Source organism: Delphinapterus leucas, chromosome 2, assembly GCF_059928025.1.
Source record: "Delphinapterus leucas isolate spDelLeu-1000000601 "Yukka" chromosome 2, BTC_Dleu_Yukka2, whole genome shotgun sequence".
Lineage (NCBI taxonomy): Eukaryota > Metazoa > Chordata > Mammalia > Artiodactyla > Monodontidae > Delphinapterus > Delphinapterus leucas.
This window is the reverse complement of record NC_143130.1, coordinates 5042717-5064874: the sequence shown is the minus strand read 5'-3', so window position 1 is coordinate 5064874 and position 22158 is coordinate 5042717. Positions and strand designations below refer to the sequence as shown.

General features: G+C 43.2%; 1 protein-coding gene across 1 annotated transcript in view; it reads right to left on the bottom strand.

Annotated features, from left to right (window-relative positions):
* ST8SIA6 (ST8 alpha-N-acetyl-neuraminide alpha-2,8-sialyltransferase 6) overlaps positions 1 to 22158 on the bottom strand; it is a 66951-nt gene that overhangs the window by 17403 nt on the left and 27390 nt on the right. The gene's annotated exons all lie outside the window — the stretch shown is intronic.

Sequence of the window (22158 nt, the reverse complement as noted above, 5' to 3'; positions counted from 1 at the left end):
GCAAGAGTGCTGTGGTAGGACTAAACAGCAAAGAACATTAACGTACTTACACTCAGGTAGGGACCGAGTCACCCACAGGAAATACTGATTATATAATGGTTTAAATACAAAGACTTCTTTCTCATGATAATGTTGTAACAACAGAGAAAATGACAGAATACCTTCTAATTATTTTATTAAACAGTACAGAAACTAAATTAAGACCAGTGTCACAAATCATCACCAAAACAATATGTAATCATTTATTATGAGACAAGTTCAATGAAAAGAAGCATCATTCAATACAGTGATTTTCTTTGAGCTTCACTGAGGTATAAATTCACAAATACGTATGGGGAATTCCCTGGCGGTCCAGTGGTTAGGACTCTGCGCTTCCTAACAGGGGGTCTGGGGTTCTATCCCTGGTCGGGGAACTAAGATCCCATAAGCCTCGTGGTGCGGGCAAAAAAAAAAAATTCACAAATACAAGTTGTTTATGTTCATGGTTTAATATGCATACATCCTGTGCAATCATCACCATAACCAAGCTAATCAATATGTCCATCACCTCGCATAGTTATCTTTTTTCTTTTTCTTCTTCTTTTTATAGTAAGAATTGAGATTTACCCTCTTAGCAAATTTCAAGTATGCAATACAGTATTGCTAACGACAACTACACTGCTGTACTTTAAGAGACTGAATTTTTAAATGACGTGAATTTAAAGTTGCCATTCTTTACAGAAAGCCCAGAAAAATGTAATTTAGTACTGAACTATATTTCCAAACTATTCCTATGGAGTGAAACCTTATTGTCAGAATGCAGACCCAGAAAGGTCCTGCCAGGGGTTGTTGGAATTTGCCCCCAACCTCTGGCAGGTGAATTCAGAACCACTCAGAATTTATATTTTGCTTATGTAATTCTCCGGGGGTGTAGACTCCATAGCGTCTCTTGATAATTATTCCACAGTTTAATCAACCTTGAAGTCAAGAGACTCTTTGATTTGCACAACTGAACTCTCTTCACTTAAATCCACCTCCCTGGTTAGTTTTTCATAGAATCTCTCCATAAAAAACACTTCATGTAATTGAAAGTGGTAATCATCAAGCACAACTTGAACCTTTTCAATTTTGAAGCATTTAGAGAATTTCCTCTTCTCTCAGATTTTCTCCATAAGACCAGTTTTTTCATTAATGTCACCTTGTTCATATTTAAACCTTTATTAATTTCTCCATTTCACTTAAAAATATATATTAAAGTTGGATCCCACCATAGCACAAGGAACAGTGACTTTTCAGCAGACAGAGCTGACTGTGGTCAGTACTGATACCCTGAAATCCTAACAGGTCCTTTCCCATCGCATATATTTTTTTATTGGTTTTTGGTCCTGAAGGGTATACTTTTATACATGTTCCTACTGAATTTGGTTCTTCTGAAAGAATACAACGCTCTAGTCTGTCATAGTCATTTTGAATTATATTCCAGTCTTCGTGAATGCCAGAAATTCTCAGGGTATGAAAAGTCAGTGCTGTGATATTATTTGTACTCTAAAAATCAAGATTTTCAAATTAGTTCGTATCAGTTAGCTGATATTATTAAAATAGTACATTCTTACTTGAATTCTATCACCTGCTTATTATTTCTCTTTGTATTTCAGAACCTACCATTTCTAATAGCTCATGGAGACCAGACCAACAAAACAACAAATTGAAATGATGTGTAGTCAAAAATATGATACTAAGTATTTGTAATTATAAATTTAATTTCATAACAATTCATGTGACATATTTCAAACTCAGAAATCCTTACTTATGTGTTTATAATTTTAAATATCTCTTTTACGCAGCATGTTGAGAAAGGCAATGGAGTAGATTCTCATTTACCTTTTACAAGTAACTTAATTTCTCTAAGGATATTTGGTGCTTGAAAGAATATTGCATCACACATAAAAACCACTAAGCAGGGCTTCCCTGATGGTGCAGGGGTTTAGAATCTGGCTGCCAATGCAGGGGACACGGGTTCAAGCCCTGGTCCGGAAAGATGCCACATGCCACAGAGCAACTAAGCCTGTGCACCACAACTACTGAGCCTGCGCTCTACAGCCCGTGAGCCACAGCTACTGAGCCCGCGTGCCACAACCACTGAAGCCCGTGCACCTAGAGCCCGTGCTCCTCAACAAGAGAAGCCACCGCAATGAGAAGCCCACGCACCGCAACGAAGAGCAGCCCCCGCTCGCCGCAACTAGAGAAAGCCCGTGCGAGCAACGAAGACCCAACGCAACCAAAAATAAATAAAAATTTAAAAATGCAATTATTAAAAAAAAAAACCACTAAGCAAAGTACCCTTTGTGGGTTTTTAAACATTTTTTTTTCTGGGAGTTCCCTGGTGGTCTAGTGGGTCGGATTCGGCGCTTTCACTGCTGTGGCCCCGGCTTCAGTCCCTGGGCAGGGAACTGAGATTCTGCAAGCTGTGCAGCGTGGCCAAAATTTTTTTTAAAAATTGTTTTTTTCTGAAATTATTTTCAATTATTATATTATAAAATTTTCAAACCCTCAGGAAAGTTGAAAGAATTGGACAAGAGCATTTGAATAATGACCAGCTAGACGCTACAAGTAATTTTTTACTATATTTGCCTTGTTGTGTATTAATCCATCAATCCATTTTTGTTGTTATAGTTATTGCAATTCAACATAAATGACAGGTATCAGTACACCTCACCCCTAAATACTTCAGCATGTTTATCATTATTTTGTATTTTGGGGTAGAATTTACATACAATAAAACCCCAAGTGCATTCAATGAGTTTTGAGAAGTGCATATACCCCTGTAACCCAATCCCCTGTCAAGATACAGAATATGACCAACCCCACTGGATAATTCCCTCAAATTCTTTCCCAGTCCACCTCCAGCCAACCCCCACCTCAAGGCAACCACTTTTGTGATTATTTTTTACCAAACATTAGTATTGCCTGTTCCAGAATCTATATAAACATATACATAAATCTATATAAATATAAATCTATATAAATCATATTAATGCAACATTGTAAATCAGCTATACTCCAATAAAAATGTTTTTAAAAATTTAATTAATTTTTTTTTTTAAATAAATTTATTTTATTTATTTATTTGACTGCATTGGGTCTTCGTTTCTGTGCGAGGGCTTTCTCTAGTTGCGGCGAGCGGGGGCCACTCTTCATCGCGGTGCACAGTCCTCTCACTGTCGCGGCCTCTCCTGTTGCGGAGCACAGGCTCCAGATGCGAAGGCTCAGTAGTTGTGGCTCACGGGCCCAGTTGCTCCGCGGCATGTGGGATCTTCCCAGACCAGGGCTCGAACCCGACAGTGTCCCCTGCATTGGCAGACAGATTCTCAACCACTGCGCCACCAGGGAAGCCCCCATTCCCGTTTTAGAGATGAGAAAACTGGAGTTGAGAGAGTGTATGGGTTAGAACCAAGGCGCCCAGGTTGTTCGTGACTCCAGCTTATGTCTTTTGACATTCACTTCTTTGCAGTTTACACTAGAGTATCCTGGGTGGGTAATGCTGTCATTTGAGCTTCTTCCTTTGGGATGCTTTCCATAATGGCACCAAACAACATAGCAGTTCCCAAAATAATGCTGGTAGCACCCCATTGACAGCTTGTCCAGACATATCTCAAAGGCTGCAAAAAATTTTACATGTGAATATTCCAAACCCGCTATATAACTGAGACATTCAAGGCTCTTATTTTACATGGAGGGTTACACGATTCCCGATGGATGGGATCAAGGTTGTCAAGTGGTCCAGACAATGTGTCCTAGGATTTAATGGAAAAGAAACCCCTGGTTTACTGATGATCTAACCCTTGCTGTGTCACACCTTCAGCAACTTCCTCTATGCAATCCAGTTCCAAAAGGAAATCTAGTCCCTTCCACCCCACCCAGAAATGAATGGGGACTCTCTGTACTGCATTGATTTCCAGAACCGGAAAGAGTTCACATTCTTTCAAAAGTGCCTAACTCTCAAGAAGTAGGTGGGAATGAAGTGAGAGTGGCATGGACATATATACACTACGGAACGTAAAATACCTGGCTGGTGGGAAGCAGCCGCATAGCACAGGGAGATCGGCTCGGTGCTTTGCGACCACCTAGAGGGGTGGGAGGGAGGTTCAAGAGGGAGGGGATATGGGGACATGTGTCTGCATATGGCTGATTCGTTTTGTTGTACAACAGACACTAACACGGTATTGTGAAGCAATTATACTCCAATAAAGATCTATTAAAAAAAAAAAAAGTAGGTTGGTCCTGGGAGAATCTGGCTTAATACTTTTAGCCCTGATCTATAAATACAGAATCTGAAGATGTCCAAAGCCATCTTTGCATCACAGTTGGTCTAATGAAGTACTTTTGAGAGAGATTTTTGTTCACACTGTAGAAATTCGTTTTTCTTTGCCACCCTAGGTGCTGAGTGCTTCTTCGGTTTTTATCTTTGCTTTTTTGTTTTTGTTTTGTTTCTTTTCTTTCTGATTCATTTCCAGTCCCAGGTCAAAATTCTTCTTCAGTTCTAAGCGGGATGCTTCCTGGATTTCCATGAAATGTTAAGGACGGCTTAACGCTTGCAGTGCACAAGACACTACAGGACACTCTGAATACTAACCACCTAAGTGTCCCAGCCCAGGGCTCACAGGCCTCTCTCCTGTTTATCAAACTCCGGAGACTCCCTAATGAGTCTGGGGCAGTCAGGGTGAGGCAGAGGCTAAAGGCGCTTTCCAAGTATTACTAAAGAGCTGCCTTGTTTCTGACGTCCATTCCCTGAGGTTCTAATGAGGATCCTAGGAAAAGGGGTTTTAAAACCTAAGCACCTGCACAAATTCAAAGGACTTACTTTACCCTCCTGTGTTTTCTAACGTGGCCACGTTTCTCTTCTGTCACCAAAATCACAACATACCTGGGCCAAGCAATACACCCACCGCCTCTCTTCTGTGGACGCTCCCTTTTCTGCCCTTCTTCTGTCCCTACCCCACATTATATAATTTATTGATGGACCAATCATAACAATATCAAATATTTAGTGCCTTCTCGCTATGTGCTAAATATTTTACATATATTGTCTCAGGTGATACAATAATCCTACAAAATAGGTTCCATTGATACTCACCGTCCAACTGAGGACAACTCAGGCTTGTAAAAGGTAAGCCGGTCACATATCACACATGTATTCGCTCACCCATTCATTCATTCATTCATTCGTTCATATTTATTTAGCATGTAGGCAGGCACTGAGCACTGTGCCGTCTACACACTGGTGAATAAAAAAAGCGCTGTCTCTGCCTTTGTGCTGTTTATGATCTTAACGAGTAAAATGTCCTTGTTTGAGCCACTCTATCTCACTACCCAAAAGATTTTTATAGAATCTACAAGTTCAAAATTGAAAGCACACTTACAAAACACAAGAGGGTGCAAAGGACTCAAAGGGCCCTTTCTATCGTGTAGGTGTTGATGTCACGTCATGTACAAGACCCCAGCCCAGCCTCCGTACACAGTCATCACGCCCCAGCGACCATGCTGGACTCTGTGTGAGTCCGTGTGTTTGCACGTGGGCCTGTGTGTGCAGCTCTGTGGTGTAGGGGCCGGGGGAAGGGAGGAGAGGAAGAATAATTTGGTGGTGGAAGTTGAGAATAAGTCATCCCTGGACATAAGCCATTTAAGGAGTAAGATTCCCAGGTTTTAAATTGACTTGGTATAACTCAGCAGGGAACAGTGGCTCACTAAAAAATCCCACTGTGAACTGAACAATATAATAAAAGAATAGTGACCTGGGAAGAGAGGGGAGAGATGCCTTCTACTCTTTGATGCTCAAGCCACACTCACTGTGCTTGGGTCTGGTGTAGAAACTCTGCTTCCAAAGGCACCTTGAGAAACCAGGGCGGCCCGGAACTAATACTGTCCAGATGGGAGAAGAAGGGATTCAACAGCTGTCTTCAAATACTGTACGGACTTGGGAGGAATTAGATTTGTGTAACTTCGAGATACTGAACCAGGACCAAAGCACAGAACGATTCAGCCCGTAGTTACCCAACACCCACTGAGAAATGGCCATAGTTCAAGGTCATGAGCACTAAAACTTATAAATTCTCAAACGCAAATATGAGGAAAGTATGGATGGACCCTGCCCTCTGGGAGTTTACTTACGTCAGGAGAGACAGACACTAAATGTGACTGGTACTTCAATATAATTTCAACATGATACAGATAGACATCAGAAGAGGCTGTGCTAAGCACACAGAGGAAGGGCGCTTGAACCAGCCTGGGGGTAAGGGGAAGGTTCCAAGAAGGTGTTAGTACATGCCCAGCACATAGGGGTCACGGGATAAATATGTGTTCAGTGAGTGAAGAAACCCACGTTTGGGGCAAGTCACTGGACAGTAAGGGAAGGAGACCAGAGGGAGGAAAGCCAACTGCTGTTAGAGTTCACCTAGTTAAAGACTGAGGGCTTCCCTGGTGGCGCAGTGGCTGAGAGTCCGCCTGCCGATGCAGGGGACATGGGTTCGTGCCCCGGTCGGGGAAGATCCCATGTGCCGCAGAGCGGCTGGGCCCGTGAGCCATGGCTGCTGAGCCTGCGCGTCCCGAGCCTGTGCTCCGCAACGGGAGAGGCCACAGCAGTGAGAGGCCCGTGTACCGCAGAAAAAAAAAAAAAAAGACTGAAAGGGCCCACAGAAAGCAAGTGATGTGAGGGTGCAAAGGGTGGGGTAGGGGAGATGTGAGACCTACTGAGATCTACTGAGTAGATGAAGGAACAAAGCGAAGAGATTAAAGTAAGGCTGACGGGAGATAGAACCATGACTCCGTCACACGATGCTCTTATCGGTCTCCCCCTAACCCTCAACATTCCCCAGTGGAATCCACTCATTTCACAACTATTCATCGAGAGCATCCTGTGTTTCAGGCACCGTGCTAGACCCTGGGAACAGCTCAAGGAATAAAAGAGACTCTGTTCCTGCTGTCATCTGGAACTTGGAGCAGCACAGAATTAGAACCTGGAAGAAGCCTTCCGGGCAAAACAATTAAGGTGATGAACAGTTGCTTACCTCTGTTCAATAGGGGGGTCTTTTTTGTATTAAGTGTCACTGAATTGCAAGGCAAGTCTGTCCTCAGAAGGTTGTATAAGCAAAGGACAATGTAATGCCCCCTCTGGAGAGCAAGGAAAATACCGTATTCCTACACTTCTAAGTTCCTGAAAAAGAATGGAAAGCTATTTAATCAATGCAGAAAATATTTTTCAATTTTCAGTTTTCCTGTGACAGGTAAATTGCAGAAGAGAGGGAGCCAGGTTAATGAGAAAGAGGAAACTAAAGCCAAGGTTAAAAGAGAAAGACATGGACAGAGCATGAGACCAAGAAGGAAAAGAAAAGAGACAGACACATACACGTGAAATCCGGGGAAAGCAGAGGAGAGGAAGACAGAAAGTGAGAGACAGTCACGTGCCAACAACCAGAACATCAAGACCCATAAGGATCCAGAGAGCAATGTGCTCACATGATCACGCAGAAACCTGGGTTCACACAGACAGCACATTCGGCAGAAAAGGGGTCAGAGTGAGCCACAAGATAGAGGCCCAGACAGGAACATAAAAAGCAAAACGTGAGTTTGTGGCTCAAGAATATTCCTGCGTAAATGACAGTAAATACGTGCATGGTGCCCACTATGTCCCAGACATTCTTTTTTTTTTCGGGGGGGGGGGGCTTCTATTGTTTTATTGATTTACAATGTTGTGTTAGTTTCAGGTGTACAGCAAAGTGAATCAGTTACACATATACCTGTATCCCCTCTTTTTTAGATGTCTTCCCATATAGGCCATTACAGACTACTGAGTTCCCTGTTCTATACTGTAGGTCACTGTTGCTTATCTGTTTTATGTATAGTAGCGTGTATATGTCAATCCCAATCTCCCAATTTATCCCTTCCCCCATCCCCCCCGGTAACCATAAAATTGTTTTCTACATCTGTGACTCTTATTTCTGTCCCAGACATTCTTTGAAGCACTTTACATAGTAACTTATAAAATCCTCATCAAGGTGCCATGAGGCGAACACTATTATCATCACTACTTTTTATTCTTATTTTTCAGATGTGGAAACTGAGACACAGAGAGGCTAAGCTACTTGCCTGAGGTCACAGAGCTGGTTAACTGGTGACTGAGATTTGAACCTAAGTCTTAATGTCTGTGTGCCTTATTCTCTCTCTAAATGTCACCTTATTATACACAAATAAACCATAACAGAGACACACAGAGGGAATAAAGCCACCGACACAGCCCACACAGCCACTGTCACAAGACATGTAGATAAATTCCATGACCTTCATGGGAATATACAGCTCAAGATGTTTTGTAAACTGTGATTAAATATTTTTAAACTGTGCTGAATTTCCACAACTATGCAAAAAAGAGTGAAACAGCATCCAAACCCTTCCTCAGGGGCAAACCCAGCTGGATACAGGTTAAAGCACTGAGGGGTGGGAACTGGGGTCCATGGAGTCAAGGCCAAGGTCAAAATTTCTGCCCAGGCAACAGACTGCTTAGGGCTGGGAACCAAAACAGAACTGCTAAGACAATGGCAGGGTGTGACACTAAAGAGGACAGATATGAACAGCCAATACCAAGAGGATAGAGTCAGGAATCAAGTTTAGTGACATGGAACAGTGTTTAGGGTAAACTGAAGATTTCATTCATTCACATGTATATTTATTCAGCAAATCAAGCTCTTAGTACTGTTCTCAGTACCAGGGATATAACAGAGAAAACAGTAAATGCCCACGAAGAGCTTGTAATCTAGTGGGAGAGAGATGATAGCAAACAATCACAGCATCGTGACATCAGTCCTGTGACGAGAGCAGCAGAGGGTCAGGAGCTGGGAGAGGCCAAGCCAGGCCTGCCGCGTACCACTGATGCCAGGCAAGAAAAGGAACCTGGAAGGGTGAGACTGCAGCCCAATGGAACCTCCATTTGTGACAATAGCGTGAACCTTTGAGATTGGCACGCTGTCAGTGTAAGGTAGGGAGCCCACAGTTTGTGGTGTGAGCTTACTCACCGCCCAAGGGTTGTATAAACTACAAGAACTTTAGGGGCTGCTCTGAGTGGGACAATCCGCTCCCCTGAATCCCCTAACCTGGTGTTTACATTTTGCTGATTCAGTAATAAAGCAAAGTGAAAGCAAGTCTAACTGAGTCCAAGTCCATATTCATGCAAAACCAAGATCTGGGCCGACCCTGCGGACGGGAGCCCAGGGGAAGCTGTTCCATTTGAACCTGGGGCGTCAGGACTCAGTGCCCCTAGAAGAAGCAAAGTTTAAGCTGAGAACCAAAAGGTGAATAAAGGGAGCCAGGTAAGGCAAGAGAAGGAGAGGGAGGAAGACACTGAGAAACAGAAAACAGGGAGTGTGCAAGCTGGGAGAACCAAGAACGTGGGACGCGCAAAATGTTGAGAGGAACTCTGTCTGGCCTGGTGGGTGGCGTACTAGGTAGGCAACGCTGCAGAACTGCACCATGACACGTCTCAGAAGCAAGACGGGGCGAACAACTCAGCTTCCTCCTGGGGGAAAGGACGAGTCAGGGAAGGTCTAGTTACGGCAGCGTTACAATGAGATTTTAGGGTGTGTGCCCTGGCTTCAGTGGGGAGGACAGATGGGGGGGGTCTGAATAAGCCGGTGCCATCAGTTGGGAGGATACAGCAGTGACCCAGTATTGGAGATGGTCTCCAAAGATGCCCGCTACCTCTTCCTCCTCTCCCCACGCACGCGAGGTGTTCCTCACGTCAAGAAGTAAAATCTAAAGCTCCTTCCCTTGAATCTGGGTTGAACTTTGTGACCCCTGTGACTGAGACAACGCAGCACAAGTGGCATTCTGGGTCATAAAAGTCTTGGGGCTTCTGCTTGAGTCTCTTGGAACATTCAACCTCAGGACAGGGAATCCAGCCACCATGCTGTAAGAAACACGAGGCACACGCAGAGGCTCCCTTGAAAGGTGCTGTAGCTGGCCGCCCGACCTGAGCTCCTACAAAAGCCAATGTCAACTGCCGGCCGTGGGAGGGAGCCATCGTGGAGGTCCAGTCCAGCCCCCTACCGGACTACAAACCATATGAAAGCCCCTGATGAAGAGTCCCCCAGTTCAGCCCAGTCAGCCAGTGGAACTGTGAGAGAATATGAAGTCATTGCCTATGTCATCAAGTTGGTTTTTTTTTTTTGGACGTGCGTGTGGGATCTTAGCTCCCTGACCAGGGATCGAACCCGTGCCGCCCTGCAGTGGAAGTGCAGAGTCTTACCCACTGGACCGCCAGGGAAGTCCCGAATCATCAGGTTTTGGGGCAGTTTATTAGGCAGCAACAGATAACCAGAACGCCAGTTAATAACTAGGCAACAGTTAAGAGATAATTAGAGCAGCTCCATCAGTTAGGGCTCTCCAGAGAGACAGAACCAGGAGTCTATCAATACTGATGTCTCTCTGTCTACCTATCTAGATTTATTTTAGCAAATTGGCCCACACAATCAGGGGAGCTGGCAGGTCTAAAACCTGCAGGGCAGGCGGGCAGGATGGCAACTCGGCAGGAGGTGATGCTGCAGTCTTGAGGCAGAATCTCTTCTTTTCTGGGAAACTGCACTTTTTGCCCTGAAGGACCTCAGCTGATTGGAGGAGGCCCACGCACACTGTCAAGGGTCATCGCCTTTACTTCAAGTCAACTGAGGGTAGATGTAAGCCGCACCCTCACGGCAATGCCTAGACTCACATGTGATTACATAACTGAGCACTACAGCCTAGTCAAGGGGACACAGAAAATTAACCATCCCGGTAATTCAGACCCAAGTTTTGGTGGAGGAGGGAGAGAAGGAGATGGCTTCGCGACATGCTTATTAGGATGTGAAACCGTGAAAGTCTGGTGATGAACGGCAAACGGGCACTGAAGGGAAGATGTCAAGGGTAAAACACAGGCTTCTGATAGCGGCCACTGGGAGGGGGCGATGCCTTCCCCGACACAGGGAGCAGCTTAACCAAAAGCAAGATGGGGGGATGGCCTTCGCATCTTGCGGTATTGTAGTAACCTGTCGGTGTTTTCACTCATCCCAGGTCTCATAAGGAGAGAAGGAGATCACATGGCAGGCAGCAGTGGAATGAGAAGTTAAGACTGTGAAGAAGGAGGGTTGCGAAGCCTTTGAACACAGAAGGGAGACTCAGTCGTCTGGCTGGTCCAGAGGCCGTTCTGAATGAGCACAAAGCTATGACCAAATGAACTTGCCCAAGTCTCTCCCAGGGCCCCATCGCGGGACTGGCTCCTGACTTTCAAACATTGCTCCATTAAAGTCAACAGCCAATTACGTAAGTGTGGAAAACACAAGTTCTAAAAAATACAGAATCAGCTGTTAAGATGAATGGTAAGATTCCGGAATATATTTTACTTTGCAGACCAAAAAAGAAAAAACAAAAAAAACTCCAGGTCAGAGTCATTATTACTCAACGCGTGAAGAACACGCAAAGAAGCCATTCGTTTCTACTTCTGTTTAGTTAGATATTTGGGAGGGGGGAATAAAAGGAGTAAGAAACTTTTTTTTTCTTTTTGCAGACGCAGTCTGGCAATGTATTTAAGATGCTGAAGGGGCTTCCCTGGTGGTGCAGTTGTTGAGAGTCCGCCTGCCGATGCAGGGGACACGGGTTCGTGCCCCGGTCTGGGAAGATCCCACATGCCGCGGAGCAGCTGGGCCCGTGAGCCATGGCCGCTGAGCCTGCGCGTCCGGAGCCTGTGCTCCGCAACGGGAGAGGCCACAACAGTGAGAGGCCCGGGTACCGCAAAAAAAAAAAAAAAAAGATCCTGAAGTAACACTCTGAACCCTACGAAGACAGAGTTTTATCATTACAAGGCTGAATCGATCTCACGTGTAATTGCACCAGCGTGCTGGTCTGGGAAGCATTTAAACTGTTCCCCGTATATTTTGTGTTGACATTACTTTCTTTTATAAAAGGTCCCATTATTTCATGACCTTTAAACTGACCAAGTCCTAATCGTGTGCCTCAGTGACAAGCGATGCGTGTGTCTGGCAAAGGGCTCCTTCTGTGCTAGGGATGGGAGTCGCCGTCCTGCACACATGGAGGGACAGGTAGGAGGCCGGTTCTGACCATGATCATTTCTGAGCCTGAATCACGTGGACAAATGGGCCACAAGTGCTCCCAGCAGCCACCACAGCTGCTCACCTCTCAGGTGCTCTTCCAGGTCAGCCCCCATGGCTCACTGAGGAATTCACCATCTTCTGCTTTTTTGGCTACAGCCCCAAGCTCAGCTTCTGTGTCTGCCTGGCCTCCGGGACCTGGGCACTTATTTTCTTGCTTTTGCCCTCTGGTTTCCCTCCACATCCTGACTTTTCATCTCTGCCCTCAGGCTTTGCCCAATAGATAAGGCATCCTACCCTGAACTTGCCAGGGTAGGATTACGGTTAGGGTTACGGTTAGGGTTTTGTCCCCATTGAGGGGCTAAGTAATCTGGGGAAAGAACGGGATGCAGAACTCTGTGCACTGCCTAGAATTAGGCTGGTTAATTTTCAGGCAACTCAAAGTCATTCCTTGTTGGACCTCTGAAGCGTGTTGCCAAACATGATTTGACCGGCCGTCTTGAAAGGGAGGGACAAGCCACAGACAGTTCCTGTAAAGGTAAGTCCTTTTCTACTGCAGACGATGCACAGGAAGACTGCAACCTACTATTTTTAGTAAAATATTCATTGTAAGCTAGGAAAATGATATTAAACCGACAATAATAATAGTGATCAAGTATTGAGAATTTAACATATAACGGACTCTGTACTGAACATGCTATGTATTGAAAATTCATAAAAACTCATGAAAGAAGGTATTACTCATCTTTATCAAACTGATAAAGGGACTGGCCGGGAGAAGTGACTTAACCTAATAAGAACGATAATGATGCTACAAATAACCAACTGCCCAGGTGCCTCTTGTCCAAGGTAAAATGGTCCCTAGTGGGAACTCAGCATTCATAGGGAGATCAAATATAACATAAAATCAATGACTATGGAAAACAAACAAAAGGTCAATCAAATAAGACACATGAAGCCAATGTGAAGCTCAGTCCCAGAAACCTGAGTATACTTTCCAACTCCTGGTTCCTATACTGAGCCCTGACTCATTTTAGAACCATCTAGAAAGATTCGTGGTTCTTCCTGATGAAAGTGTTTTCCCATCAATATTTTGCACTTTATAGAATACATGGATCACAGGTAACCAGGGCTGTAAATTAATCCCACACACAAAATTCCAATCCATACTTGTGATCAGTGTTCTGAAGGAGAATCTCATCACAGGACAGTAGCAATGACTTCATCAGGGTGTTCAGGGAAGGCCTTCCTGAACAAGAGATGATGGATGTGGGATCTGAAAGGTTGGTGCACATGAACAGGGGCATGGGGGGCAGAAGGGACAGAGCTGTCAAGTCTCCGGGGCTGAAGCAAGTATCAGACTTTTGATGAGACAGAAGACCAACGTGATGGAGCAAAAAGAGCCAGGCGGAGTGTGTGGTGTGAGGTGAGGCCGGAAAAGTAGGTAGTGGCCAGGAAATATAGGGCCTTAAGGGAGTTTAAGTCTCAGTTTTGAATGCACCCTCCCCCCGGCCCCGCAAAACAACCACCACACCCAGCGGATTCCAAACAGGTTGGGGCAGGGGTAGGCTTGGTGGAAGTGAGTTGTGACCCCCCGTCATCACCCAATTTCCATGGAAAAAAACCCATCCAAAGAAGACAGTGGTACATACATACAATGGAATACTACTCGGCCATAAAAAAGAACGAAATCATGCCATTTGCAGCCACATGGATGGACCAAGAGATTATCATACTAAGTGAAGTGAGTCAGAGGAAGACAAATACCATATGACATCACTCACGTGTGGAATCTAATTTTTAAAAAATGATACAAATGAACTTATTTATAAAACAGACCCACAGATTTCAAAAACAAACATACGGTTACCAAAGCGGAAAGGTGGTGGGGAGGGATAAATTAGGAGCTTGGGACTAACATACACACACCACTATATATAAGATATATAACCAACAAGGGCCTACTGTAGAGCACAGGGAACTCTACTCAATATTCTGTAATAACCTATGTGGGTAAAGAATCTGAAAAAGAATGAATATATGTATAACTGAATCATTTTGCTGTACATCCAAACCTAACACAACATTGTAAATCAACCATACTCCAATAAAACTTTGTGAAAAAGCCATCCAGCTATTGTATGGAGAATGGAGGACAAGGGTACCAGCATGATGGATGATGACCCTTGTGAAGGTCACTGCAGTGATCGAAAGGAGAAATAGCGAAGAAGCAGAGTCCTCCCAACCATAGTCAGCCATGGAGTGTCTCCTATGCACCAGCAAAGATTCCCATATTCTAGAGAGACATTTCTAAAATAAAAACAGGACTCAAGGATGGATTGATATGGGGATGAGGGAGAAGGAGCTAAAAGAACAAATGGAGCAACACAGAAACCCAGGGTGAGAATCTTTCAAGGAGTGAGGAACGGTTTCTCATTTCCAGATCCTGGTTAAGAGGTGAGAGCTCAAACAAAACGGGGAGGGAAAATGCCTTTTGGATTTAGCATGTGGGGTCACTGCTGACATAGGTGAAATGTTGTCGTTAAGGGTGTGGGTGGAAGACAGAGTACAGACAACTCTTTCCAGGGTTCGGTTATGCAGTGGAGAAGGGTCTTTGGGTAAGAAGTGAAATGAAAACTCAAATCAAGATGGCGGGTCAAAATACCGTGATTTTAGAATCAACTGGCTCACAATGAATATACGTTTCACACTAAAAACATAGATTGGTTTTGCTGTGTTTTTTTTTTCCTTTTTTTATTTCTTGGCTGCATGCGGCATGTGGGATCTTAGTTCCCCGACCAGGGATCCAACCCACGCCCCCTGCACTGGAAGCGTGGAGTCAACCACTGGACCGCCAGGGAAGTCCAAAAAGTAGACTGCTTTTAAAGAATACAACGATCTAAGAATTCCAGCGCTTCGCAGGGATTCAAAAGGCATGAAAACATTCTGTTTCAGCCCCAACAGATCAGAAGAATTAAGGGCTTCAAATAGACACTACCTCTTTTAGCAATATGCCTATACCTAAATTAAAACAGAACCACCCGTGAGATTGAACTAGCCTCCCAGACCACTGGGAGAAATTCCAGCAAACCAGCGTGGATCTGTTATTAGTTTGTGGGATTATCAGGTTGGCATCACACTGAAAGATAGGATGGGAGAATTGACAGTCATCCCTGATTCAGGTTAATTCATGGTACTAATCACATAGAGTCTTACTTTCCAATTCTTGGCTCTCTCACAAAAGTAGGATGGCAGAATGGCCTAGACATTTGGAATTAGAAAGTCAGACATTGGTGACTATCCTTAACAAATCCAGTTAGATACAGAATGGGAGGCATGGCATTCGAAAAGGCCACCCATTCATCATTCACATCGTAACATGAATTAGTACGTCCCGTGGCAGGGGTGGTCTGGCACAGAGAAAGTGGGAGTTTTGAGGAAGGATAAGGGAGAAAACATTTGGGAACGTGGAAACCTGACATCCCATCGTGTCTCTGGACCCTGAGGCATCGCACTGAGAAGCAAGAGAGAAATGAGGAAGGAACTGGGATAATTTACAGAAGGCCAAAAAGGCGGGGGGGAAAGAAGCCCAGGCACCTGACCCAGAGCTGGGTGTTCAATACGTTTTGAAATATACAATAAATGGACAGTTTCACACACTTCACAATTTTAGCTTTACCTCAACCCACTCAAAAGTTCTGCTTCATAACCCGGCAGCCATAGGAAAATCCAAGAGGGTGTGTGATTCCCTGTTCAATGTGGGATTCACACAAGTTTCAGGTTAAGGAAGAGAACGAATAAAGACCAAATTCCATCCGCATCTCAGATGACTGAGTTTTCCCCTTATATGTGTACACTGATATTTTGACGTTTATGAAAGATCAGCTCATCTATTTGAGTAGAATATAAGTAAACCAAGGTAACTAGAATATGAAAGACTATGACTGTCAAAGCAAAGGACAGGAACTCCACTGAAATGCTAACTCAGAAGTGAAGGAGATAATGTTGAAACACTGGAGAAAGACCTCTACGTATACAGGGACATTGCACCAGTGTTTAAACAATGTAATGTACCAGTGAAGATACCCCAAGCAACGTAACAGGGAGCAGAGGGCTTGAAAGGCAGCGTGGTCTAGAAGAAGACTTCTCCAACCTAGGAGCATAAAGCGATATGGCTAATACCTAGTACAACTTGGGAGATACGTTTTTGAAATAAAATTTAGATGATCAGTGAATCCCATGTGGTTTGATGCATTTTTATGGCGAAGTTTATATTCTGTAGACTAAGACAGGAACTAGTCTCTAAATGTACAGAGACAGTTTCTATTATTAAATACAGCAGGTGTAATGACATGGTGTGGTTTTTGTTGCTTTTTCTAAATGCACAGGCAGGCTGTATGGCATGACAAACAGAAAATGATATGACAGAATATTAACACTGAAAAATGGTCTCGAGGTAGAGGAAACGAGGGAAAGAAGCTTTTTCAATCTGACAACTGACCCAAAACACCTATCACAAAGTGCAAACATCTTGTTAAATTTTTTAAAAAATATGTATTGCTTTGAGCTGTCATCAGAGTCACCCTGCATGAATCGCAAGCAGCAGACAATTTAAAGGGTATGAGGAGGTTCAGAAAAATGAACATGGTTTTGTATAATCAAAAGAAGCCCCTGATAGAGATGACTTTTGCTCTTCTCCAAGAAATCTATGCTACAAGACAAAATGTCTGGGACTTAATAACATTAAGTGTTGACTGAATGGAAAAAAAAAAAAAAAAAGGGAGTAAGCTTACCACATGCTATCTGAAATCAAACCATAGCTATTGCTTCTGGAGACATATTTTAGAAAATAGTTGAAAACTTTGTTGGTCAAACTAAGTTTGGTTGCTCAGTTTTACGATTTCTTGAAAAATATTGATTAAGTTATCCATCTATTTATTTGCAGAATTTACAGCCTTTCACATAACTAAATCATCAAACATGTAAGTGTCACATAGTAAAAAAATTAACGTATGTGATATGTAGTCTGTAAGTTTCTTTTGTTTAACACTGTATTTTGTCCAAGGAGCTCAAATAAAAAAGAAAGCAACACACTGGCTGTTATTTTAGAAATATCAAGGAATCTACTAAGACAGCAATGGAATCTTTTCTTTTATATCCAACACAAAGAAAGACAAAGTTACTTTCAAGAAATTTTAATCAAACCAAACCTGAGGGGATAATTTGAGATTTATTAAAATTGCTACCATGGACTTCCCTGGTGGCGCAGTGGTTGAGAGTCCGCCTGCCGATGCAGGGGACACAGGTTCGTGCCCCGGTCCAGGAAGATCCCACATGCCTCGAAGTGGCTGGGCCCGTGAGCCATGGTCACTGAGCCTGCGCGTCTGGAGCCTGTGCTCCGCAACGGGAGAGGCCACAGCAGTGAGAGGCCCGCGTACCGCAAAAAAAAAAAATCTTCTGCTGGGATAAAACCTGCTAACCAAAAGTTTCCAGAGCTTCACAAAAGAGTTTTCAAGGGCGAAGCAGAGGAAGACAAGGAAGAGGAGTCGGGAGCTTTTCATAAAACATTTAATTTAAATTTAAGTATTTCGATGTTATTGTAATAGGGAAAAGCACATCTAATTCCATACTGGATCTGTTTCTTTTACTTCAACTTTTGTATTCTATTGCTCTATTGCTTTTGCTAGAGCATCACTAAAGGGATGTAAAAGTATGGCCCATCTCTAGGAACCCTGCCTCGCATGCCTGCGGCTTAAGCTAAAATACCTTTGTTTCGCTCACAGGAAGCATCCTGACCAGGCCCACCTGTGAGTGGCTGCAGGAAAAAATGAATTAACGCATCCCCTCCCGAGTCTGGCAGGAACCAGAAAATATTTGCAGCAATAACAGGAACTAGCGTCCAAACCCGGGCAAGATGGTTCTTTGGGACACCAGTCCAGCATCCTCTCAGCCTTCTGGCTTTCCAAATAAAGGCGATCGTCCTCGCTGCAACAACTCATCTCTCAACTTACTGACCTGTTGCATGGCGAGAAGTACAAGCTTGGACTCGGTAACATTATTCTCAAACATCCAAGTGTCCTGCTCAAGCAAATGATTACCTATCCATCTCTAAACGTGACAGGGAGACAGTGTGGAAACCAATACAGACCTTCCTCCACTTACAATGAGATTACACCAGTAAACCCAACAGAAGTGTAAAATACCCTAAGTCGAAAATGCATTTAATACACCTAAACTACTGAACATCACAGCTTAGCCTCGCCTACCTCACACGTGCTCGGAACACTTAGATCAGCCTACAGCTGGGCAAAATCGTCTACCACAAAGCCTCTTTTATAATAAAGTGTTGAATATCTCCTGTAATTTATTGAATACTGTACTGAAGATGAAGAGCAGAATGTCAGCGCGTGGGTTATTCACACTCGTGACCACCAGGCTGCCTGGGAGCTGCCCAGCATCACGAAATAATATCAGGCATGTATCGCTATCCTGGTGCATGGCTGTTAGCATACTGATGGCATCCAGGCCTGTTCGGTTCCTCCTGTCCTTCCAATGACCTTACCTAGGACTGCACTGGGGGTAAATCTCTTTTTTGTTGTCAAGGGCTTTGTAGTTCATAGATGTTGTTTAATCACCATTAGGTCCAGGTGGTTTCTGTGCTGTGTTAGTCTCCAAACAGTGATAAAGACCTTCGTCCGCGGACATATTCCTGGCACCCATGAGACTAGCTCCCCATCATAAATCCTGACTTAGGAATGCACTTGCTGTCTGCAAACACACACTCCCATACCCTAGGTTAACCACAAAATTGTCCCAACTGCCCCCCGGAGATGCAGAATACAGCTGCATATGCTCTGGATCAACGTCTGCCTGATCCTACCCTGTATGTAAGTTACCATATAATAAACGGATCCACCGATTATATGGCGCTGCCTGCCTCATTCTTCAATCTCAAGATACCTTCTCAGTTCGGTGGACACGTTCTGTTCCCTCTGTCCTCAGACACTACAGAAAAGATCAAAATTCAAAATGTGAAGTACAGTCTCGAATGAATGCATATTGTTTCTTCACCATTATAAAATTAAAACATTGTTAAGTCCAACGATCGTAAATGGGGGACCATCTATAATTTCTTAAACTGAAATCCAGGTTAGATTTTCCACAAATTAGAGTACGTGTACCAACTCGTGCTTGGGGGAAATAATGGTAATAGGAAAATTAATTAATGATTTTAAAAGCAGAAGGCAGACAGCTTGACATTCTTAACTTTGTACAGTTATACGTAAATGAAATTATACGCCAAGGGAGAAAAAAGGCGGTAGGACATTTTCAGCTCTTACTCAAATCCCTCTTGAGGATCTCACAGAAATAACAATTCATAACTGAAGTCCAGAATTAATTTAATTAATTAATTTAGAATTACAAGTACGGATAAATCTGAGCTATAGCCACACCTAAACTTAACGATAATCATGCTTAACATGGAAGGTGAAACAAACGATCAAACCCCAAAGCAAACAGAGCCTCAGGTCTGGAAGAGTTCTTAGAAATATTTTAGTCCACTCTGGGGCTCCCAGGCTCCTTGAGAGTCTGATGAAAGTTAGGGATCTTTTCCCCAGAAACATGTGCAAAGTGTCACATATAATTTCAAGGGCTTCATGGAACCACCAATATAGATCTCAGATGTTTCCAGGTAAAGGTTGAGGGAAGTTAGGGACTCAGACCCCAGGTACAAGTTCTCAGGCTCACAATTAAATTACTGAATGACATTAAGAATCTACGAAAAGAGGACAAACATTGTTAAATGGAAAAAAAATTAAGACTGCTGAGAAGATAGGCTTTTCCAGGGCCATGTTTCTTACGTAACCTAGCCTTTAAACTTTCTTTTCTGGGAGAGCCCATTTTCTCTCAACACTTTCCGTGTTAATCCCAGACCAAGGAAACATCTTCTGCATCTGGTTGTCCCAAAGTCATCTCAAACACAGCCTGCCCCAAATAGGCTTATCTTCTCAAAAGCAACTGCCCCTTGAAATCTTTCTACTTGTCACTAGCACCACTATTACCCCAATCGACCAGACCCACATTTTCTCATGGGTCTTTGACTCTATTTTTCTTTCTCCTTCAATTAGAAAACTAGGAATCAATAAGCAACCAAGTCCTGCCCCTTTTTCACTCATGTTTACTACAGCTGTTTATTGGGTACCATCTATGTGATGGTCACAGGAGATACAAAGATTAAAAACAATAAAACATGTCCTCAAGGAGCTCACAGCCAAGTGTCCTTGCCTTGTTATTTCTATAGCTACCAGTGATGTTTTAGATCTTCATCATATTGCAGAGTCATCTTTCTCCCACCAGCCCCTGACTGCTCTGGCTTCCTTCAGTCTATTCACTCCCTCCTAAGACTCTGCTGACTGAATGCATTCCCTAAAATAATAGATTCATCACGTAATTCCCTTGCTGGCAATATCCCTATTGGGTTCCTGGTATCTACAGAAAGCCTGTGGAAGGATTTTACTCTGATAATCAGAGTCTTGTGCATCATCAGGCCGACCCCATCTACCTATGAGTCTCCCCTGCATCCCAAGCACCCTCTAGTACAAGTTCACTGCAACGGTGAAGCTGGTCTTGAAATTCACTCATGTTTATTCCTGGTCCCATCGCTCCTGGTCTCTCCCTCTCTTTCCACTTGTCTTCAGAGCTACAGCTCAAGCCCTGCCTCTTTCCACAAAACGTTTCAAGAAATTACATCCCACAGTGACCGAGCATTGATATACTACGGTATTTGTATACGTCACTCACTTTTACATTAAATCATAAATATTCACACTTTTATTTCTTGTCTCCCCAAACTGTTTCAATATCTTTGAAATCAGTAAGAAAACCCTACTTTCCTTTGTTGGTTTTCATGCATCCATTTATTTAATACATATTTACGGAGGTTCTACTTTGTGCCTGAGGTTTGTGTTTGTGGTTCTAGTTTGTGTTTGAGGTTCTACTTTAAGCCTGTGTAACAGGCTTAAGCCTACTGTGCTTTGACAGAGTAATCCCGAAACAAATATTTATTGATAAATAAAATGCATGCCCTATGCTAGCAAGTAGCATATTTATCTAAGGAAAGCTTTTACAAGCTCTCTGATTTTGAGATCCTGTGACCACGAAGTCCCATAATCTTCAAACAGGCCCTAGGTGTCAACTTTTGGGAGTTTCAACAATCAGGCTACAGCTGGATTTAGAATATATTCACTTGCTCACATTTTTTCAGAATTTAATGTAACTTTTGTTATTCCTGCTAAAAGAATATTACCACCTTTCACTTTTCTTCAATTTGGTATAAATTGCTATAAATAAATAAAATAAAATAGAATACTATTTAGTTACTTGACATCTATAAGAATAGGGGACATTTCTATAATGCCAGCTTTATAAATAAGCCAGAAACTCCCCAGATTTGGCCAGCTATATCAGTAAAAACTGAGGAAAGTGAATGATTTACTATGATTTAATTGCACAGATTTCTGATGAGGGTTTATATAATTTGGTTCACAAATATGTCCATAAAAAGAATGTACCAATATAATACATATTCAAGTAAATAAATAAATGTCACCATGACTGTTCTCTTGAAAGATAACAAACAATAAGTGTTAACGGTCCCAGATGTTTACTTAAATTGGCCCTGAAGGGACAGATGATTACCATGGGGTAATCATCACAGTTATGGATGCACTTTTTATACTGAGATGGTTCTAAGGGAAAAAATGGCCAATCTGCATACCAGCCATCTATACAGCATCTATCCATTATCATTTGCACCAGTGACTTTCATATGGCTTTGGGTTCAAAGAGACTCCTGATTTTTAGTGCGTGCACGTGCACACATACACACACACACACACACACACACACGAGGGAAAGAAGGAAAAAAACCTTTAAAAAGAATTCTCCTTTTAACTGAGCTAGACGTCGTGCGTAAAAACTTGCAGAGATCATTCAAGGCTCAGAAGGAGGTTACCTTCTTCCAGAGAGGATTATTTTTTTTTTAATTTAG